This window comes from Zonotrichia albicollis, chromosome 20 (genome assembly GCF_047830755.1).
Source record: "Zonotrichia albicollis isolate bZonAlb1 chromosome 20, bZonAlb1.hap1, whole genome shotgun sequence".
Lineage (NCBI taxonomy): Eukaryota > Metazoa > Chordata > Aves > Passeriformes > Passerellidae > Zonotrichia > Zonotrichia albicollis.
This window is the reverse complement of record NC_133838.1, coordinates 6,873,323-6,896,623: the sequence shown is the minus strand read 5'-3', so window position 1 is coordinate 6,896,623 and position 23,301 is coordinate 6,873,323. Positions and strand designations below refer to the sequence as shown.

At 50.4% G+C, this 23,301-nt stretch overlaps 1 protein-coding gene across 5 annotated transcripts in view; it reads right to left on the bottom strand.

The window, feature by feature from the left end:
• Nucleotides 1-23,301, bottom strand: part of HIVEP3 (HIVEP zinc finger 3) — a 300,751-nt gene that overhangs the window by 100,975 nt on the left and 176,475 nt on the right. For all 5 annotated transcript variants that reach the window (XM_074555698.1, XM_074555699.1, XM_074555701.1 and 2 more), the window contains one exon: nucleotides 3,781-3,874. The gene's annotated coding sequence lies outside the window, so the exon portion shown is untranslated. The remainder of the gene's footprint in view (nucleotides 1-3,780; nucleotides 3,875-23,301) is intronic.

Sequence of the window (23,301 nt, the reverse complement as noted above, 5' to 3'; positions counted from 1 at the left end):
GGACCAGCAAGGATCTGGGGACAACTTCTGATCTGGCACTGCAGCACAACCTCTGCACCTGGGGAGTGGTGGCAAAGTGAAGTCACAAGATCTCAGAATGTTCTGAGCTGGAAGGACCCCAAGGATCATCCAGTCCCACCCCAAACCCTGCCCAGACCCCCCACCAACCCCTCCCTGGCCATCCCTGCAGCGCTGCCCAAATTTCTCCCCCATCCTTCATCTCCCCCATCCCTCACTCTCACACAATCATGCAATGTGCTGAGCTGGAAGGGACCCACAGGGACGATCAATGTCAAAGCCAAACCCTGCCCAGAGCCCCCAGCAAGCCCAGCCTGGGCATCCCTGGAGCTGTGGCAGCCTCGGGGCCGTGCCCATTGCCTGGGCAGCCTGGGCAGTGCCAGCACCCTCTGGGGGAAGAGCCTTGCCCTGATCTCCAGCCTGAGCTGCCCTGGCCCAGCTCCATGCCCACCCTGCACCTCTTTGTACCCTTTTAGGGTTGGCAGCCCTGGGTAAGCACAGGGCTGAATCCCAACAATGTCAGATGTGAAGGATAAAAAACACAGAGCTTGGTGGTACTTTTGAAACCAATATGACAATAAAAGCAGAATCAAAACCTAAAGTCCCCCTGTGTCCCACTGGAGAGGCCCCAATTTGAGTGCTGAGACCTGTCCTGGGCCCCTGGTGACAGGGACATGGTGGGGCTGGAGCATGTTCAGGGCAGGGAACGGAGCTGGGAAGGGTCTGGAGTCCCAGGAGAGACTGAGGGAGCTGGGCAGGGGCTCAGCCTGGAGCAAAGGAGGCTCAGGGGTCCCTGGAGCTGCAGAGGAAAACTCCCCCCTTGTGCAGGATCCCTGCTGCAGCAGAGCCACAGCTGGCACTGCAGGAGGGCTGAGCCCCCATGGATGGGGCTGTGCCACCAGCCTGAGCCACAGCGTGCCAGGGCCTGCTCCCACTCTGGCAGGGCTTTGTCTGAACTATTGCATTTGTAGTTTTAATTTCCCTAGTAAAGAACTGTTGTTCCTATTTCCATATCTTTGCCTGAGAGCCCCTTAATTTCAAAGTTATAATAATTCAGAAGGAGGGGGTCTGCATTTTCCATTTTAGGTGAGGCTGCTGCCTTCCTCAGCAGACACCTGGCTGTTCAACCCAAGACAAGAAAAGTCAGGGCATAAACAAGTGAGCAAAGAGGCAGCTCTGGGTGAGACACACAGGTGGAAAATTACAGGAGTGTTGGGACAGAGGGGAAAAGCCTCATGTGGGATGGGGCAGCAGAGCAGGAGCAGAACCAGGCTGCTGCCAGAGGAGAGACTTGGTACAATCCTCAAAAAAAAAAAAAACCCACCAAAAAATCACTTTTGAAGACACCCAGAGAGAGCTGGGTCACCTCCACATGGGAATGGGGACAGCAGATGGATTTCCTGACAATGAAAGATGCAAGAGAAAATGGAGAATTAATGGCTCTCAATGCTGGGTGCAGCATAATTCTCCCTAAAAGCCCAACCAGGCAGAGATTTTTACGCTGCTCAGGTGAAAGAACTCGAAAATATCACTAAAACTCACAGAGGTTTTCAACAAAACTCCTTAGATCTGTTTTTATTCCACATAAATAAAAGCCAGGCGGCCAAATTAATCCTAATTAAGCTGATTAGGTTTATTGCAGGGCTAAGAATCATTCACTGGTAACACAAGAGGTTTTTTCCCCCTTTCTCCAAAGAGAATTCCCTTTGTGCATCTGCTTTTAACACCACCCTGATGAGAGCACATCCCAATATAATTCCATTATGCCTGGGAGAGGTTTCATCCATCCCCTGAAATTCAGGGAATGAATACAAAACCATGCACATTATGTACTCTCTGCAGGGATATTTCAAGCTTTTCCCCTCCAAGTAAATCAGTTTTATGTCATTAAAGCCCTTGAAAATATCAAGCTGCAATGCTTTGCTCCCAGAACTTCGTTTCCTCTCAATTTCTTGTGACTTTGGGGAAGGCAGGTCACAGAATTTGGCATTTTCCACTTCAGCTCAGCCCTGCAGCCAAACTCTGGTGCCTCAGTTTCCCTCAAATATGGGCATGGAATTTCGGAGGAGCTGAAAATCCGAACCCATGATCATTTCTAAGAAGTCTGAGGTGAAAAACAAGCAGATATTTATTTTTTTGTTTGTTAAAATTAAACTTCCAGAACCATTGGATGGCACAGAGAAAGCCTAAACCCAAGAATGCCCTGACAAACACAAGAGCAAAGCTCGGATTTAGACTCCTCCTGAGGGAAAAACAAGGAATTAATTCATTTTATTTGCACCTGATCACCTTTGGGGCCCTGGATTTGTTTTCATTTCTTATTTGCTAAGCCCTGACAGTCACAGGGACACCAGCAGTGGCTGCCCACTGGATTTTGTCCCTGGGGACAGCCTGTGGCTCTGCCCCTTTATATTATAAATATAAATCTGCTCTATAATAAACCTTTTATTCCTCAGAAAGTCACAAACCCTGGAATTCTTGCCATCTCCACCAAAATGAACCCGTGCAGATACAGGTACAATCACACAGTGCTGGAAAGAGGGTAAAATTCCTAGGGTTTGGAGCATCCAGACCTGGTTGAAATGCATGAAATAAACTCAGTTTGCAATAAATAAACCCAGTTTGCATTTCTGCCCTCGGGGTCTCGGCCCCAAACTCTCCTTGAGGAACGAGGGGGAGCCAAAGGCAGGTGGGGAACAAAGGAAAAGCCAAAACTGCCCAAACCCACGGGGAAAAGCAGAATTGCTGATTTTCTAGGAATGGTTTGGGTTGGAAGGGAAATTAAATCAATCCAGTTCCAACCCAGGGACACCTTCAGGCTGCTCAGCCTGGCCAGGGATGGAGCAGCCACAGCAGGTCTGGCAATTCCAGCCCAGGTCCTCCCCACCCTGACAGGGAACAATTCCTAATTCCCAAAATCCAACCAAGACACAAATCACACTTTCTTCCCTGTCACACTCCAAATCCTGCACAGAACCAGGCCCTGACACCACAAATAATCTGATTTTTCATTAAAAACCTTCCAAACCCTTCTTTGGGACACAAATCCCACTCTCCCAGGGAACAATTCCTAATTCCCAAAACCCAACCAAGCCCCAAATCACACTTTCTTCCTTTTCCCTTTCCCTGCACAGAACCAGGCCCTGACACCACAAATATTCCGATTTTTCATTACAAACTTTCTAAGCTGATGGAATCCCTCTTTGGGACAGAAATCCGATTCTCCCAGGGAACAATTCCTTCCCAAAACCAAACCAAGCCCCAAATCACAGTTTCTTCCCTGTCAGACTCCAAGCCCTGCACAAACCAGCTTTACTCAGGCCCTGACCACAAATATTCTGATTTTTCATTACAAATGTCCTAAGCTGATGGAATCCCCTCTGTGGGACACAAATCCCACCCTCGCAGGGAACAATTCCTAATTCCCAAAACGCAACCAACCCCCAAATCACTTTCTTACCTTTCTCATTTCAAACTCTGCACCAGGCCCTGACACCACAAATAATCTGATTTTTAATTACAAACATTCCGATCCCCTCTGTGGGACACAAATCCCACCAGCCTGAGGAGCTGTGCTCCATTTTGGACCTTCTGCAAGGAAAATTAAGCATTTTCAGAGGGTCCCCAGGTTGTCCTGAGCTGGAAGGGACCCACCAGGACCATCAAATCCAATTCCACAAAACCCAAGGGCAAATGGGAGCTCCAGCACAGGCTGGAACCTTTCAAATGCATTTGGAAGATGGAAAAGAAGATTTTTCTTACTAAAATTGCTGCAGATACCAGGCTGGGACAGGCTGCAGGTGCTTCAGAGCCAGGATTAGGAGTCGAAATGGTCTTGATAAATTGTAGAAATGGTCTGGAAGAAACAAGAAAAAAAGAAAAACACTTCAGGAATGATGGGTGAATTGGTGAGGCAGGAATAATCAATGACATGGCCACCACGGAGATAAATACAGGCTTGAAAGGGTGGGGTTTGGGAAATCTCAGGATTTCCAGGAGCTGGACATGAAATAGTGCAATAAAATAAACCCCAACATGAAATAGTGCAATAAAATAAACCCCAATATTTGCTGTGATGCAGAGACAAAATGTCCAACAAATAAACAAAGGGAACTTTACATCTCTCTGGCCCCACTAGGTGCTGGTGTTGGACATTTCAGTCAAATCAGAGATAAATTCCCAATGAGGACAAGGAGAATGATCTGAGATGGAGGGAGAGAGCACAGAGGAAATCCAGAGAGGAAAATTAGATTTGTGGCATTTTTATGGTTGGACATTTCAATGAAATCACAGATAAATTCCCAAGGAGAAAAATCTGAAATGGGTGGAGAGAGCAAAGACTGAAAATCCAGAGAGAAAAATCAGTTTTGTGGCATTGTTATGGTTCAACACTTCAGTCAAATCACAGATAAATTCCCAAGGAGAATGATCTGAGATGGAAGGAGAGAGCACAGAGTGGAAATCCAGGGAGGAAAATCAGATTTGTGGTATCATTTTGGTTGGACATTTCAGTCAAACCACAGATAAATTCTCAAGGAGAAAGATCTGAAATGAGTGGAAAGAGCAAAGACTGGAAATCCAAAGAAGAAAATCAGATTTGTGGCCTCATTTTGGTTGGAAAAGCCCTCCAGGACCATCCAGCCCAATCACAAATCGGCCCCACCATGGCCACCACCAAGCCATGTCCCCAGGTGTCACACCCAGGGGTTTGTTGGACATTTCCAGGGATGGGGACTCACATTCCCGGCGTGGGGATTGATTTGGAGTGAAGACCACAGGGAGGACTTACCCTGCTCCTCAAACCCAAGGGACACAACACAAGGGAAAATCACCTGTGGGGTTTGTTTGTTGGGAAAGATGGAACAGGAAAGCCTTATAAATATGACTGCCTGGCAAAAAATTTTGACAATATGGAAACTGTAAGTGAGATTGAAATGAAAGCAAGCTTTGAGATCCCTCAGTTACTGAACAACTGGAAAACAATGGCATGGCCAGCTGAAGGTGATCCCCTTTGGATCAAACAATCCCCTCTGCCTGCAGACAGGCCCAAGGCTCAGAGCAGACCCTGCCAGCTTGGCAGAAGGGGCCCAAAGAGGAGTTTTTAGGGTTTAAAATGTAACCCAGTGTGGGAATGTAATGATTTTTATAGTAAATACAGTGTACATATATATATATATATATGAATATAATATAATATAATATAATATAATATAATATAATATAATATAATATAATATAATAATATGACATAAGTAACTATAGTTGTTATAGTATGTAATGGTTATATATGTATCGTACAGTATGTAAATGTTATATACTAATTTTATTGTATGTAAATGCTGTAGGATTTGTATCTTGTACTAAATTGGTTAGTGAGAATTAGAATATTCATCACAGAAGAAGATTTATGGTATTGTAATGGGAATCTCGCTCTTTTTCCCTCTTACTTTTATTCTTTGCTCTCTCTCATCCTCTTTACCACTCTCTTTACCTCTTTTTCCCTTTTCCTTTATTCTTTCTCTCTCTCTCCCCCTCTCTTCTCTCAGGCCTGCTCTGAGCTGTGTCTGGCAGCTCCCAGCAGGGCCCTGCACCCAGGCCCTTTGCAATAACCCACAAGTTCCCAGCCCTGGCTGCAGAGATCTCTGCTCTCTGTCCATCCCCACCATCCCACCCCTATCACTCTCACATTCACAGCCCTAAATTGCACCAGACACCCCAGGAGGAGTTCCCTGAGTGGGAATTCAAGGAATTCAAGGGGTCTCCAACACCTGGATCAGGGAATTTAAGGCACAGCCCACGAGGAGGTGGCTTTACCTTGGACTGCCAATTGTTTTTCTTTCCAAGGGTAGAAAAACCCCTCAGGAAGCAACTCAGTGGCTCAATTACACAAGTTAATTAACCAAATTAACAGCTCCTCCAGCACATCACCCACACAGGCAGAGAGATCTGTCTGCACAGGGGAAAGAAGTAAAATTCCATCAGTTTTGTGGACAAGAAACATAAATCGAAGCAACCAAGACGTGCCAACAGCACCCAGAGGGTGAGGCTCAATGGAGGGGGAGCCCTGTCCAGTAAAATTATCCAAAAAATTACCCTTTTAATTAGAGAAAAGTTAAAACTATTCAACTCAAACATCTGCAGGAGCCCTTCACGTGACAGGATCTCAAAGCAGATTTGTTTTTGCACCAATCTGCCTTCCCACAGAGCAGACAAACCCTTCCCTTGCAGGTGGAAGGCTCAGCAGAGCTGCTCTGATTCCTCAGCAGGAACCAGGCTGGGGCAGGGGGCTCTGAGAGCCTGACAGGATTTTCAGCATTTCCACAAAGCCCAGAAATAGATCCAGAGCAGGCTCTGCTCCCCCAGAGCCTCCCTGGGCTGGCAGAGAGGTCCCAGCTCCATTTGGGGACAGTTTAAGCTGGGCTTGTAACCAACAAAATCATCATTGAGCACAGCTGGGAACAGGGAGGTTCTGGAATTTTTTCCAGGGATCTGAAGAGGTCAAAAGGAACCTCCCAACATCACCCTGGGCACAGAGAGGCTGCCCCTGGAGCCCTAGCAGTGCCCAAGGCCAGGCTGGGCATTGGGGCTGGCAGCACCTGGCACAGTGGCAGGTGGCCCTGGGCTGCAATCAGCTGCCATTGAAGATCCCTTCCCACCCAAACCACTCTGGCATTCACATTCCTCAATCCAGGATGGAAACCAGCACCAAAACCCATTGCAGCAAATGGAGAAAGGAAAGGAAAGAATGATTTCCTGGCTGGTTGCAGGTGCCCCCAGTGCCATTTGCCACAGGGGGTTTGTAGCCTGGCAAGGGCTGGTTAGAGAGGTTTGGGCTGTGCCAGGGTGCCCAGAGCAGCTGTGGCTGCCCCTGGAGCCCTGGCAGTGCCCAAGGCCAGGCTGGAGCACCTGGCACAGTGGGAGGTGTCCCTGCCATGGATGGGGTGGCATTGGATGGGATTTGAGGTCCCTTCCAGCCATAATTCCATAATTCTGTGATTCCCCATCCTATAGTTTGAGGTTTTGCTTCACTTCCAGGGATGGAGCAGCTCTGGGAAATTCATCCCAGGCCCTCCCCACCCTCCCAGGGAACAATTCCTAATTATCAAAAGCCAAACAACGCCCACATCACAGCTTCTTCCCTTTCCCACTCCAAACCTTGCACAGAACCAGGCCCTGACATCACAAATAATCTGAATTTTCAGTACAAGCTGATGGAATCCCTTCTGTGGGACACAAATCCCACCAGCCTGAGGACCTTTTGGACCTCCATTTTAGACCTTCTGGACCTTTTGTAAGGAAAATGAAGCATTTTGAGGGTGTCCCCAAGTTGCTGTTGGGCTGTTCTGCCCCCAGAGCCCCATGACCTCTCCAGGCCTCCCCAGCCACAGCAGGATCTGGAATATCCATGCTTTCCTTGGAAAATATTTTCAATATTTTAAAATACTTTCAATATTTCAAAATATCAATAATATTTTCTGAAAATATCAATGTTTTCCTGAAAATCTGGAGGGGAATCAGGACTGGGCTGCTCTTCCCACAAGAAGCAGCCACATCAGGGGAGTTTGGGGTTGGATTCAGAGGACCGAGCAGTGGAGATGCCAAAAATTCCTCTGGGCAACCCCAGCCTGGTGGGGAGGAGGAATTCCTTCCCCTGCTACCCAGGGAATGGGAAAAAAAGGGAATGGGAATGGTAATGGGAAGGGAAGGGAAGGATCCTGAACCATTCCATGATTCCATGATCACCAAGCCCTCACTGCCACCTGGCTGTGGAGAGCCTGGGAGAGCTCAGTGCCAGAAGAGGCTTTTATCACAAGGGAATTTTCATTTTAATAACAAAATAAAAAACCAAAAAACCAAAAAAACCAAAAAACCACTAAATCAGCATTCCCCTTCAGCAGCACAGTGAGAGCTTTCCTGGCTGCAGCAGGAATTTCTGCCCCATCCCTCCCTGGTTGCTGAGGCTTCCCCAGCCACAAACACCGATGGGAATGACTGCTGGCCTTGCTGATGGACAAACATCCCAACATTTCCTTCTGCATTTCTCTGGCAAGTGGAGCTCCAGCCTGGTTCAGGAGCACCCTGAGAAGTCCCAGCCAGGCTCCTGCTGCTCAGCTCCAGCTTAACTGGGAGCCATCAGCCCCTCCTGGGCTTAGAACAAAGAATTTTAGGTTAAAAGGGGAAAAAAAAAAAAAAGGAGCAGTTCAGGCACTGGAGATGAAGCAGCTTTAGAACATCTTTTATCAGGGCAGCTTCCACCTCCAGGCTGGAGTTAGACATTCATTTATATGAATTCCCAAAAATTCTTCTCTCCCCCCCCCCGAGCCAGGGCAGGGCGGCAGCTCCTGGGAGCTCCTCCAGCCGTTCTGGGGCTGCTGGCACTGCCCAGAGCCAATGTCCAGCCTGGCCTGGAACAGGGGAAAGGGGGGATGAGCATCCCCTGGGGGTCAGGACACCCCTGGAGTTGCCAATTCCAGGAATCCCTGCAGAGCTTGGAGCTGCTGCTCTGAGGAGCCAGAGCACAAAATCCCAGAATTGTTTGGGGTTTTAAAGGAAGGGACTTTAACACTCACCTTGTTCCATAGCAGGGACGCCTCCCCTGGTGGCCCCAGTGTCCAGCCTGGCCTGGACAGCCCCAGGGATGCAGGGGCAGCCACAGCTGCTGCTGTTCCTTGCAGGGAGGTGACAATTGGGGTTGCATCCTGCCCTTCAGTCCAGCTTTGACAGAGACAGCACCTTGTGCTCTCCTTCCCTCACAAAACCTGCCTGGAACCTCAGCATTGCCTGGCACTGAGGGACCTGGGGAGGATCTGCAGCCTGACAGGGCCAGAGGAGGAGATTTGGAGGAGAATCCAGAGCAATTCCCTTTTCCCAGCGACACAGCCCTGATCCCAGAGCAGCACAAACTGCTGGGATGGCTTTTTCCTTCTCATCCCTGTCGCACCTTCAGTTCCAAGGGAGAGCTCAGCTGTGCCGGAGCTGGGTCCATCCATGGACATTGGGCTCTCCTGGAACCTTGTGACGGGTTCTGGCTTGTCCCAAATTACAAGGCAAGATGGATTCTATTTGCTATCTGTTAGAGCTGGGGCAGTTATCTCCTGATAATTGGGCAGTTTTCCTTATCTCTTCAAAACCCACTCCTCCCTCGGGAGGGGACACCTGCTGATAACAGCTATTGAATGTCCCTGCATGGCTGATAAGAACTACAGCATCCCATTGGGAGATGGGAGCCCAGAGGGAGGAGCCAAGCATTCCTACCCGGATAGAATCTGGAGATTCTGGAACACCAGCACGGCTTCTGCACTGGATTGCCCAGAGGAACAGCAGCTGCCTCTGGCCCTGGATCTTCAGAGGCAGAGACTGCACCTTTCTCCAGGATCCCTGCTCCAGCAGAACCAGCCCCGACACTGCAGGAGGGCTGAGCCACAATTCCAATGGGGCTGCTGCCAACAGCCTGACCCACAGGGTGTCAGCTTGGGTTCTGACTCTGGCACTGTTGGTTTAGTTCACTGCATTGTTTATTTTTTCCTTTTATTTTTTTCCCTTCTCTATTAAAGAACTGTTATTTCCTGCTCCCATATTTTTTGCCTGAGATCCCCTTAATTTAAAATTTATAGCAATTCAGAGGGGTGGGGAGGGTTTGCATTCTCCATTTCAGGGGAGCTTCCTGCCTTCCTTAGCAGACACCTGGCTTTCCAAACCAAGACATGGCTTCAGCTGGGATCAGGAAATGCCAGCAGGATCTGGGGCAGTTGGGAGCTTTATCTCCCTTTATCCAGGTCAGGGTGTCCTGGGATCTCTCTCCTCTTCCCCTCCTGCCTTGGAGCCACCCCCATGGCTCTCCTGGAGTTGGGCTGGCCGGGTGTGTCCCACCCCAGGCTCAGCCCCTGCATTCCCACATCTCCAGCCCCACACCTCCTGGTTCAATCCCAAACCTGCCAAGCTTTCATTCCCTGCCCCCTCTGGGGTTGCAGGGAGGCTTTGGGGTTTCTGAGTTGCTGAGAGCCCTGCAAGGAGCCCACAGGGGGAAATAACTGAGCAGGAATTTCTCACCCTGCACTGGGCCAGGGTTGGGCTGTCCTCACCCTGCCAGCCACGGTGCCTCCCATTCACCCTGCAGAGCTTTGGGGTGTTCCTGGGGAGCCCTGGGGTGTTCCTGGGGAGCCCTGCTCCCCTCAGAGCACAGCCCCAGGCTGCTCCATGGCCCCTCCAGCCTGGGAACGGGGAAACCAACGGTAATGCTGGGCTTGGGAAGGGGCATGGAAATAAAGGACCAAGAGAGGTTGGGACTGGTCCCAGCCTGAGGGTCAGCCCAGCATGACAAGGCCTTGGTTTAATTCCCTGGAAGGTGCATTAATTTCTCCTCAGAGCACATCTCCAGGCTTCTCCATGACCCCCTCCAGCTTGGGAAGGTGGAAATAAATGGGAATGCTGGGCTTGGGGAGGGGGCATGGAAATAAAAACCAAGAGAGGATCCCCAGCAGGAGAGGCTGGGACTGGGGACCTGGTGGTCATGACAAGGCCTTGGTTTAATTCCCTGGAAGATGCATTAATTCCCTTCCGAGCACAGCTCTGCATTTGATTCCCCTCAGAATCAAATGCATTTAATTCCCCTCAGAGCACATCTCCAGGCTTCTCCATGGCCCCTCCAGCCTGGGAAGGTGGAAACCAATGGGAATGCTGGGCTTGGGAAGGAAGAACGGAAATAAAGGACCAAGAGAGGGTCCCCAGAAGGAGAGGCTGGGACTAGGCCTTCTGCTCCTCCTTTTTTGGGAGATAAAACTTCTAAAACCATTTGGAGCAGAAATCTCAGTTTGCAGCTGAAAGCAGCTCTGTAAAGCACAGCCTGGAGCTGGGGCAGCAGCTCAGGATCACCATCGCCATCCCCCAGCACTGCTGCATCCCAGACACCCTCCCAGCAAGAGAGGAGGCCAAGTAAATGAGCAGCTCAAACCATGCAGGCTCCTGATTCAGAGGTAAAACCAGGCCCAGCTGAGCTGAAATCCTCGGGAGGTGACAGCACCGAGGAGCTGAATGTCTGCAGTGGCCATTCACTCACTGAGATGGGGAAAAGAACCCAAAAGTCCCCAATTTCTGTGTAATTTCCCCTGCTGACAGGAAGGAGCTGCAAAGGGCCACTGCTGCTGAGCTTAATTGCATCCAGTGCTCCTGAGGGTGAGGGGAAAGAGCTCTTCAGGAGCCAAAACAAAAACAAAAAGTGAATGAATTCTGGTGCAGCAAGAGCAGCATCCTCAAAGCTTCGCTCCCCTCACCACCAAGTGTGAAAGCAGAGATTTTTTTTTAATTTTTTTTTTTTTTCTCAGTAATGCTTTTTGCTCATTTCCTGCCCGGCCCCTTGTGCTCTGAGCAATAAATCAGGATGAATTAACATCAGGGGCCAGATTAGGATCAGGCCTAAGGAGAACTTTACTGTCATCTTCCAGGGAAGTAAACCAAGGCCTTGTCATGACCACCAGGCTGGGACCAGTCCCAGCCTCTCCTCCTGAGAACCCTCTCTTGGTCCTTTATTCCCATGCCCCTTCCCAAGCCCAGCATTACCGTTGGTTTCCCCGTTCCCAGGCTGGAGGGGCCATGGAGAAGCCTGGGGCTGTGCTCTGAGGGGAGCAGGGCTCCCCAGGAACACCCCAGGGCTCCCCAGGAACACCCCAGGGCTCCCCAGGAACACCCCAAAGCTCTGCAGGGTGAATGGGAGGCACCGTGGCTGGCAGGGTGAGGACAGCCCAACCCTGGCCCAGTGCAGGGTGAGAAATTCCTGCTCAGGTATTTCCCCTGTGGGCTCCTTGCCAGGGCTCTCAGCAGCTCAGAAACCCCAAAGCCTCCCTGCAGCCCCAGAGGGGGCAGGGAATGAAAGCTTGGCAGGTTTGGGGGTATACCAGGAGGTGTGGGGCTGGAGATGTGGGAATGCAGGGGCTGAGCCTGGGGTGGGACACACTCAGCCACCCCAGCTACAGAAGAGCCATGGGGGTGGCTCCAAGGCGGGAGGGGAAGAGGAGAGAGATCCCAGGGCACTCTGCACTCGATAAAGGGAGATAAAGCTCCCACCTGCCCCAGATCCTGCTGGCATTTTCTGAAGCCAGAAAGCTTCCCAAGGTTCCAGGGAGCCCAGAGATTATATCCAGGTAGGAATGCTTGGCTCCTCCTCTGGGCTCACATCTCCCAGTGGGATGCTGTAGTTCCTATCAGCCATGCAGGGACATTCAATAGCTGTTATCAGCAGGCATCCCCTCCCGAGGGAGGAGTGGGTGTCGAAGATATAAGGAAAACTGCCCCAATGAACAGAAGACAACTGCCCCAGCTCTGACAGATATCAAATAGAATCCATCTTGCCTTGCAATCTGGGACAAGCCAGAACCCTTCCTGAGGTTCCAGGGAGTCCAGTGTCCATGGATGGAGCCAGCCCAGGGCACAGCTGAGCTCTCCCCTGGTGCTGAAGTTGCTGCAGGGAGGAGAAGGGAAAATCCATCCCAGTGGTTTCTGCTGCTCTGGGATCGGGGCTGTGTCACAGACATCTTTTATGGAAAATCCTTTCCTTAGGATTTTTCCTCCTGAGAAGCTGAAAGGCCTCAGGAACAAAATGTAAACATTGATTATCTGTTGCTGTGGAATGCAACAGGTGCATCTGTGATTGGTCTCATGTGGTTGTTTCTAATTAACAGCCAATCACAGTCAGCTGGCTCGGACAGAGAGCTGAACCACAGACCTTTATTATCATTCTTTATTATTCCATGCTTAGCCAGTCTCCTGATGAAATTCTTTCTTCTATTGTTTTAGTATAGTTTTAATGTGATATATATCATAAAATAATAAATCAACCTTCTGAAACGGAGTCAGATCCTCGTCTCTTCCCTCATCCAAAAACCCCTGTGAACACCATCACAGGGCTGAGCCACTAGGAAATGGAATTGCTCTGGATTCTCCTCCAAATCTCCCCCTCTGGCCCTGTCAGGCTGCAGATCCTCCCCAGGTCCCTCAGTGCCAGGCAATGCTGAGGTTCCAGGCAGGTTTTGTGAGGGAAGGAGAGCACAAGGTGCTGTCTCTGTCAAAGCTGGGCTGAAGGGCGGGATGAAACCCCCACTTGTCACCTCCCTGCAAGGGACAGCAGCAGCTGTGGCTGCCCCTGCATCCCTGGGGCTGTCCCAGGCCAGGCTGGACATTGGAGCCACCAGGGGAGGCGTCCCTGCCATGGAACAAGATGAGTGTTAAAGTCCCTTCCTTTAAAACCCCAAACAATTCTGGGATTCTGTGCTCTGGCTCCTCAGAGCAGCAGCTCCAAGCTCTGCGGGGATTCCTGGAATTGGCAACTCCAGGGGTGTCCTGACCCCCAGGGGATGCTCATCCCCCCTTTCCCCTGTTCCAGGCCAGGCTGGACATTGGCTCTGGGCAGTGCCAGCAGCCCCAGAATGGCTGCAGGAGCTCCCAGGAGCTGCCGCCCTGCCCTGGCTCGGGGAGGGAGAGAGGAATTTTTGGGAATTCATATCTGTGGCTGGGAAATGAATGTCTAACTCCAGCCTGGAGGTGGAAGCTGCCCTGATAAAAGAGGTTCTAAAGCTGCTTCATCTCCAGTGCCTGCACTGCTCCTTTTTTGTTATTTTTTTCCCCCTTTTAACCTAAAAATCTTTGTTCCAAGGCCAAGAGGGGCTGATGGCTCTCAGTTAAGCTGGAGCTGAGCAGCAGGAGCCTGGCTGGGGCTTCTCAGGATCGTCCCAAGTTTTGAGAGCAGAATCCAACACGAGACCCTCGAAATAAATCCTCACTCGAGCTCCTCAGTGCCTCTGGCATCTTCTGTTTTAAAGCCCTTTCCATTAAAAACCCCAAACAATTCTGGGATTCTGTGACGTGGCTCCTCAGAGCAGCAGCTCCAAGCTCATTCCTTCCCCCACATCCACACCAAGAGAGCACCAAAACCAAGGGAGAAATTACTCCTGTGGCCCATTCCTGCTCCTCCTTGGGTTTATTTTACCGAAAAATATTTATTTAATGTATTATATTATAATATCATGTTTATTTTGGGTTGCTCATGCTGAGCTCGGCCTTTAGAAATGGCTCAGAGCAGCAAGGGGAGTCGCAGGCACAGGGAAGGGCTTTGAGGGTTTGGCACTTGTGCAGAGGAGAAGTTCTCTGCTGCTCTAAAGGAAGTGGAGAGAGGCTGTGAACTGAGATTGAACCAGCAGCTCTTGACGATGCAATCAGCCAGAGAGAAAAGGGGAAAGAAAAAAATAAAAACCCCAAATGTCTTTGCAGAACATTGGCCATTAGCTCCATCTGTGAGCAGAAAATGGCACCGGGGCCAAGGCCAGCAGGAAATCAGATGCTCAAAGCTGTGCCCCAACCACTCATTAAGGAAAAAAATTTCTTTGCTTCATCTTCCCCAGGGGTGAAAATGAGAAATTTCACTCTGCAGGTCCCAAAATGTGGGATGAGCACCAGGAAAAGTGGAAACTCACAGCCAGGAAGGGCCCAGCTGCCACCAGGGGCACAGGAACAGGGACACCTGCACTGCTCTGTGCTGTCACACCGGGGACAAACTGGGACCTTTGGGGGTTTTAATACTTTACAAGCTGGATAAACACAGGGAAGGTGTGGAACTGCTGCAAGGAGTCAGGGCTGGAGCCAGGCTGGGAGAGCTGGGGGTGCTGCCCTGGAGAGGAGAAGGCTCCAGGGAGAGCTCAGAGCCCTTGCAGGGCCTGAAGGGGCTCCAGGAGAGCTGCAGAGGGACTGGGGACAAGGATGGAGGGACAGGAGCCAGGGAATGGCTGCCAGTGCCAGAGGAATGGCAGGGCTGGATGGGATCTTGGGAACTGGGAATTGTTCCCTGGCAGGGTGGGCAGGGGCTGGGCTGGAATTGCCAGAGCAGCTGTGGCTGCCCCTGGAGCCCTGGCAGTGCCCAAGGCCAGGCTGGAGCACCTGGCACAGTGGGAGGTGTCCCTGCCATGGCACAGGCGGCACTGGGTTGGATTTAAGGTCCCTTCCAACCCCAACCATCCCATGGCTCTGTGACAAAGCCTCTCCCAGCTGAGCTCTCCCCGCCTGGCAGCAGCCGCTCAACCCCCATGGCTGAATCCCTCAGCATTCCCCTCTCCCTGGTGGAGCCGCTCCCACACTTTGGCCATTTCTGTCCTACCACTCCTTTTCTCTTTTCCTCCTTTTCTCCCTTTCTCCTTTCCTCCCTTTCTCCTTCTCTCTCTTTCTCCATCCTCCTCATCTGGAGCATCTCCCTGACCAATTCTAATTGTTACCTCCACTCCTGCCACTTCTCCCTCTGTTCAAAGCTCAGCTGAGTTATTTTTTGTTTGTTTTTTTTTTTTTCCCCTTATCAGAAAGATTCAAAAAGCCAAAAGACATCAAAATCTCCTGCATGCACCGAGGTTTTGCTGCACTTGTGCTGGGTGACACCAAAGAACCACAAGTGCAGAGCCCCAGGGAGGCCAGGGCTGATGCAAACGGAAAACAAAGCAGCCAGAGGAAGTTGTTCTGCCGGGCTTGGTTCTTGCAGGGGCTTTTTGGGGTGGCCTCTTTCCATAGAAAGTTTCCACTGCAGTTTTTGAAATGAAACTTGGGTGTATTTTTGCCCTCACAGCTGTGAGGTGTAACAGGAGCGAGGTTGAGAGGCAGAGAAACAGCACAGAGCTGTGCCCAGGGGGATGGAGCAGGGTGAGAGCACAAGGAATGGCCCAAAAACATCCCTGGGGCATTGTCTGAAAGGAAAACTTGGGGAAAAGTCGAGATATCATTCAGGAAAGCCATTGGAGAGGTTTTAGTGGGGACAGAACCTTCAGGGTGCAAAGAGAGTCAGAGCTGCACAGGCAGAATTGCTTGGTAGGATGGAGAAAAGTGGAGGGAACAACAGGAAAAGTGGAATGAACACCACAAAAAGTGGAGGAAACACCAGGAAAAGTGGAGAGCACCAGGGAAAGTGGAAAGAACACCACAAAAAGTTGAGGGAACAACAGAAAAAAGTGGAGGGAATAACAGGAAAAGTGGAAAGAACACCAGGAAATGTGGGATGAGCACCAGGAAATGTGGAATTGATACCAGGAAAAGTGGAGGGAAAACCAGGGAAAGTGAACACTGGGAAAAGTGGGATGAACACCAGGAAAAGTGGGGTGAGCACCAGGAAAAGTGGAATTAACACCAGGAAATGTGAGATTAGCACCAGGAAAAGTGACGTGAACACCAAGTGAACACCAGGAAAAGTGGAGGGAACACGGGGAAATGTGGGATGAACACCAAAGAAAGTGGAGGGAACACCAGGAAAAGTGGGAGGAACACCAGGGAAAGTGGAAAGAACACCACAAAAAGTGGAGCGAGCACCAGAAAAAGTGGAATTATTGCCAGGAAACAGGGAATGAAACCAGGGAAAGTAGAGGGAACACCAGTAAATGTGGGATGAATACCAGGAAAAGTGGAGTGAACACCAGGAGAAGTGGAGGGAACACCAGGAACTATGGGATGAGCACCAGAAAAGTGAAATTAACACCAGGAAAAGTGGAAAGAACACCACAAAAAGTGGGGTGAGCACCAGGGAAAGCAGAGGTAGCACCAGGAAAAGTGGAATTAACACCAGGAAATGTGGGATGAACACCAAGAAAAATGTAATTAAAACCAGGAAAAGTGGAGGGAACACGAGGAAATGTGGGATGAGCACCAGGAAAGGTGAAATTACCACCAGGAAAAGTGGAACGAATACCAGGGAAAGTGAACACCAGGAAAAGTGGAGTGAGCATCAGGAAAAGGGAATTAACACCAGGAAATGTGAAATGAACCCCAGGAAAAGTGGAGGGACCCCCAGGAAATCCCTCCACAGGGGCTGATCCCAACCCTGGGGGCTGCACACCCATCCCCACACTGCCAGCCCCAAACCCTCCTGTCCTGGATGCAGAATTCCATGGAATTCCATCAGTTTTGAGCTCTGGGGGGGGCTCAGCCATGGGGGAAAACAACAGCCTGAAAAATTCACCCTGTGCCAGAGCTTCCAACCCCTCAGCCTGAGAATCTGGGGGATTTGGGGATGAATCCAGAGGATCTGGGGATGTTCCAGGGGTTTGGGAGATGCTCCAGGGAATTTGGGGATGTTCCAGGGATTTTGGGGATGCTCCAGGGGATTCAGGGATGCTCCAGGGGACTTGGGAATGCTCCAGGGGATTTGGGCATGCTCATGAGGATTTAGGGATGCTCCAGGAGTTTTGGGGATGGTCCAGGAATTCTGGGGATAGCCCAGGAGTTTTAGGGATTCTCCTGAGGATTTAGGGGATGCTCCAGGGAATTTCAGAGTTCTCCAGGAGTTCTGGGGATGCCTCCAAGTGTCTGGGGATTCTTCAGAGGGTTTAGAGATGCTCCAGGGGTTTTGGGGGTACCTCCAGGTGTTTTGGGAATGCTTCCAAGGGACTTGAGGATGCCTCAAGGGGATTTGGAGAGGCTCCAGAGGATTTTGAGATGCTCCAGGGGTTTGGGGAGCATTACCATGGGATTTAGGGATGCCCCAGGAGATTTAGGGTTACTCCAGAGGATTTGGGGATTCTCCAGGAGTTCTGAGGATGCCTTCAGGGGTTTGGGGGATGCTCCAGGGTTTTTGGGGGTATTTCTAGAAATTCTGGGGATGCTCCAGGGGATTTAGGGATGCTCCACAGAATTTAGGAATGCCCCAGGGGATTTGGAGATGCTCCAGGGGTTTTGGGGGATACCTCCAGGGGTTTGGAGGATGCTCCAGGGGATTTAGGGATGCTGCAGGGGTTTTGGGGGTATTTCCAGGGGATTTGTGGATGCCTCCAGGTGTTTTGTGGATGCCTCCAGGGGACTTGGGGATTCTCCAGAGGATTTGGGGATGCTCCAGGGGATTTGGGGATGCTCCAGGGGATTTAGGGATGCGCTGCCACCTTTCCCCAGGCAGGCTGAGCACAGGAGCAGCTCCTGCTCCCCAGCACGTCACAGCAAAGCAGCAGCACCAAGCCAGGACATAAAATCCCCTTCCTACAGCAGATTCCCAGCTCTCCTTGGAACCCTCCAAAGGGCTTAAATGAAAAATAAAATGAAAAAAAAAGAATATTTTTTAAAAATAAATTTGATTTTAAAAAGGGGTTAAATTTAAAAAGAGCTTAAATAAAAAAAGGGGTTGAATAAAAAAGAGGTTAAGTAAAAAAAGAGGGTTTAATTAAAAAAGGAGGTTAAATAAAAAAAGGTGTTAAATAAAAAATGTTAAATTTTAAATTTTAAAAAGAGATTAAATAAAAAGGGGTTAATTTTAAAAAGGGGTTAAATAAAAAAGGGTGAAATAAAAAAGGGGTTAAATTAAAAAAGAAGGTAAATTTAAAAAGGGGGTTAAATTCAAAAAAGCGGGTTAAATAAAAAAATGGGTTCAATTAAAAAATAAGTTAAATAAAAAAGAGATTAAATAAAAAGGGTTAAATTTAAAAAGGTGTTAAATTAAAAATGAGTTAAATAAAAAGGAGGTTTAAATAAAATAAAGGGTAAAATAAAAGAAAATTTAAAAATCGGTTAAATTTAAAAAAGGGGGGTCAAATAACGCGGCCAGCCCGGGGTTCTGCTGGAAAAATGACTCACAGGAAGGATGGCAACAAAGCAGAGCCATGAAATATTCAGGAGGCTCCGGCAGCCGGGGCTGCAGAGCAAACCCGGCTGAGCCTCGGGGTCCCGGGGCCGGAGCAGCCAATTACGGCCCCGCATTTAATGAACATTTAATTAACATTTCATTGCCAGCAGCTCCTCCTGGGCCGGGCTGGGCAGGAGCATCCAGAGAGGGGTTGGGGTGGGAGGGAGGAGGGGAAATGTGGGGTGAGGGCTGGGGTGGGATGGGGCAGTGAGGGGGCTCTGGGGTCATTCCTGCACCTGGGGGGCTCTGGGGTTCTGCTCGGACTCCTGAGTATCACAGAATATCAGAATTTATAATCATCAGTCATAAAATTCCAGAATGGTTTGGGATGAAGGGAGCCTAAAGTTATCCCATTCCAGCCCAGGGCCACCTGCCACTGTGCCAGGTGCTGCCAGCCCCAATGCCCAGCCTGGCCTTGGGCACTGCCAGGGCTCCAGGGGCAGCCACAGCTGCTCTGGCAATTCCAGCCCAGCCCCTGCCCACCCTGCCAGGGAACAATTCCCAATTGCCAAGATCCCATCCAGCCCTGCCATTCCTCTGGCACTGGCAGCCATTCCCTGGCTCCTGTCCCTCCATCCTTGTCCCCAGTCCCTCTGCAGCTCTCCTGGAGCCCCTTCAGGCCCTGCAAGGGCTCTCAGCTCTCCCTGGAGCCTTCTCTCCAGCTTTCCCAGCCTGTCCCTTGCAGAGCAGAGCACCCAAGAACTGGGCTCAAGAGTTCCCCTGGACACTTTCACTCCAAAAAGCCCCAAATTCACCATTTCATTTCCCCTGGCAGAGACCCTTTAGGTGCAATCCCAATTCAGCAGGAGGATCTGGTGGGTTGGGACACCCAGTGGAGAATCTTTGTGAGATGATTTTGTGAGATTTTGCCCTACAATGCTGAATGACCCTTCCTGCTCCCAGTTTGGCTCTGGGAAGCCCCAGGGTGCTGCAGGGACAGGCTCTGGTGCCTGCAGGGCTGGAGCAGAGTCCCCAGAGCTGCTCTGAGCCCTCCTCCCAGCCCAGACCCTGCAGAGCTCCAGCTGGAGGCTGGACAGGAACACAGAATCATCTTTTCCCCTGTCCTGCACCTTTTTTTTTTTTTTTCCTATAAAACCAAGTGTAAAAACAACCATGAGTGTGAGAGACTCGGCAGCTCTGGGGCTTGCACACGAAATCCACCCATCCCAGAGGTTCTGGAAGTGATCAGAGCTCCCCTAAGTGCCCCTGGCTGCAAGCGAAGAAGAAAATCCCACAATTATCTGCAAGGTGTCTCCTTCTGGGTCACAGCAATCCTGAACCATGAGCCAAACCACACAGGCAGGGAAGGAAACAGACACATCCACGAAAACTAATGCTGGATCACACCAGATTATCCTAAATGTCAGTGCCCTGCTGCCAGGCCACCCTTAATCCTTAAAAAAAAACAGGAAAAAAAGCTGAAAAACAAGAACAAACATCCTCAGGTTCTGCTTTTAGGGAAGGCCCTGGAGCAGAAGGCCCAAGGAATGCAGAATTTTCCTCCTGGGCTACTGTGACGGTGTTCACAGGAGTCTTGAGGGAAGAGATGAGGACCTAACTCCATGTTTTAGAAGGCTTGATTTATTATTTTATATTACATTAAAACTATACTAAAAAAATAGAATAAAGGATTTCATCAGAAGGCTGGCTAAGAATAGAAAAGGAAAGAATGATAACACACGCTTGTGTCTCAGACAGAGAGTCTGAGCCAGCTGACTGTGATTGGCCATTAATTAGAAACAACCACATGAGACCAATCCCAGATGCACCTGTTGCATTCCACAGCAGCAGATAATCAATGTTTACATTTTGTTCCTGAGGCCTCCCAGCTTCTCAGGAGGAAAAATCCTAAGGAAAGGATTTTTTATAAAAGATGTCTGTGACAGGCTACGAATGAGCTGAGATGCTGAGGAGAAGAATCCAACACACCCCTGGCCACAGCTGGAGGAAAAGGAGAGCCAGGAGGGATTCACAGCATCCTTTGTCCTGCTCAGAGCTCAGGGCAGAGCAGCAATGTGGGCTGAACGCTGAGGAAAGCAGGAGGAGCTGGGGCAGAGGAGGTGTCTGGAGCCTCAGGGGTTAAGGCAGGCAGCAAACCCTCCTCTGGGGTGTCCCAGGAGGCTTCACCCCCGAGCAGCTCCTGGGGCAGGCAGAGACAGGAGGGATGGATGCGGAATGAAAACCTGGATAAATAATTCAGTGCTGAGCTCATCACATGGGGGGAATGTGGCCCTGGCTCTCCGGGCCAGCAGGACAGGCTCTGCTTCAGGGGACGAGGGGGGATCTGCCCTGGGTGTCACAGCCCTCAAGGGACATCAGTGCCCTGGGTGCCACATCCCTTAATAGCCACCAATGACCTGGGTGCCACAGCCCTTAATAGTCAGAAACCACCTGGGTGCCACAGCCCTGAATAGCCATCAATGCCCTGGGTGCCACCTCCCTCGGTGGGCACAATGCCCTGGGTGCCACAGCCCTGGATAGCCATCAATGCCCTGGGTGCCACCTCCCTCGGTGGGCACAATGCCCTGGGTGCCACCTCCCTTGGTGGGCACAATGCCCTGGGTGCCACATCCCTCCCTCAAGGGACATCAATGTCCTGGGTACCACGTCCCCGAGTGGCCATCAATGCCCTGGGTGCCACATCCCTCACTGGTCACAGTGTCCTCAGTGCCACATCCCTCAGTGGCCAGGAATGCCCTGGGTGTCACATCCCTCCACGGCCACCAACTGCCCCCGGAGAGCTGGCATAGCTTGAGCAGTGTTAAACAAACTGAGAGCTCCCAGAGAGCCCCAAATAAAGTGAGAGGTGACTCGGAGTCACTTATGAAGGTAATTATTAAAGGTAATTATTAAAATTAAATTATGAAGGTAATTATTGAAATGCAAACCATCAAATCTGTACAGCACAGACAAAGCCGCCTTTCCTGCTTCCCATTCAGCCTCTTGGTGACAAAGAGCTCTCTGAAGTGCCACAAACAAACCACCCCAGGAAAGGCTCCAAACCCTCCTGGGGTGACCCTTTCCCCCTGTGCCTGCCAGGGTGAGCCCTGGAGCTGGGACCACGGGATTTGTGGGAATGTGGGAATTCCAGGCAGGGATGTGGGGGCTGATTCTCAATCAGTGCTGAACAACAATGAACGTGAATTAAAGTTTATCCCACATTGCAGAGCTCTGGAGCAGCCTCCCAGAGCTGGGAACTGATGGGATCCAGTGATCCACAACCAATGGGATCCAGTGATCCACAGCTCTTCTGGGATCTGGTAACTGATGAGACCCAGTGATCCACAGCTCATCTGCAAAACCCATGGGATCCAGTGATCCACAGCTCATCTGGGAGCAGGATGGGATCCAGTGATCCACAGCTCACCTGGGGGCAGGACAACTGACAGGATCCAGTGACCCACAGTTCATGTATGAGCAGAACCAATGGGATCCAGTGATCCACAGCTCCCAGCAGCAGCAGTGGCCCCATTCAGCCTCAGGGCTGGGGCAGATCAGCAGGAACGACCCCCCCCAGTGTAGGAAGCACAACCAGAGCAGAATTTTTGGGTTTATTTTCCATTCCTGGTGCAATGGAGCAGCCCAGGCTGCAGCTCAGTGCGGGTTAATGACAAGTACAACCCCATGTGCTCAGGTGGGACCTCTCTGCTGTGTGCTGTGCCTACAAGATGGGTTTGGTGCTTTCTGGAGAACCTTCCCCAATTTCTGAGCAGTTTTTGACCCCATAATGCAGAAATTCCACAGTTTCAGTGAGGAATACCTGACACAGATAGGTGCATCTCATTTCCAGCCCCAAGGAACAGGATTGGGCCATGCCTGCTGGTTTAATTCACAAATTCCTCTCTCTGGACCTCTTTACCAAAACATTGAATTTCAGGGCCCACGTTTTGGTGCCACCTCGCAGCTGGGGCTCAGTGCCCAGCTCTGGTCAATGCCAACAGGAGCTCAGAGCCTTTTCTACCAGCTACAGGCAGCAGAGCAGGGCCACGGCCCTGAATTCAATCCAGGATCCCAAAGCAGCTCCAGCCCAGGGAGACTGCAAAGCAACCAGCACCTCACCTGGCACTGCCCCTGCACTTCCATACAGCACCCAAACCATCAAAATGCATCCTAAACCTGCAAAATGCATCCCAGAACCTGCAAAATGCATCCTAACAACTTGCAGAATGCCTCTTAAAAGCTGTGAAATGGACCCTAAACCAGCAAAATTAAACCAAAACCTGCAAAATGCATCCCAAAAACCTGCAAAATTCATCCCAAATCAGGAAAATGCATCCTAAACCACCAAAATTAATCCCAGAACCTGTAAAATGCATACTAAACCACTAAAATGCATCCCAAATCCAGTAAAATACATCCCAAAACCTGCAAAATGCACCCTAAACTAGCAAAATGCATCCCAAAACCAGCAAAATTTATCCTAAAACCTGCAAAATTCATCCTAAATCCGAAATGCATCCCCAGTCATGGAAAACGAACCCTATACCAGCAAAATGCATCCCAAAACCTGCAAAATGCATCTTAAACCTGACCCTGCAGGGTTGTCCGCCAGCACAGCCCCAGCCCTGCCTTGGGGTGAGGAGAACCTCTCCAGTTTGGCAATGCTGCTCTCACCCCTGCGGCTGCTCCTGCCCATAAACCAGCCCAGCTCCATCCAC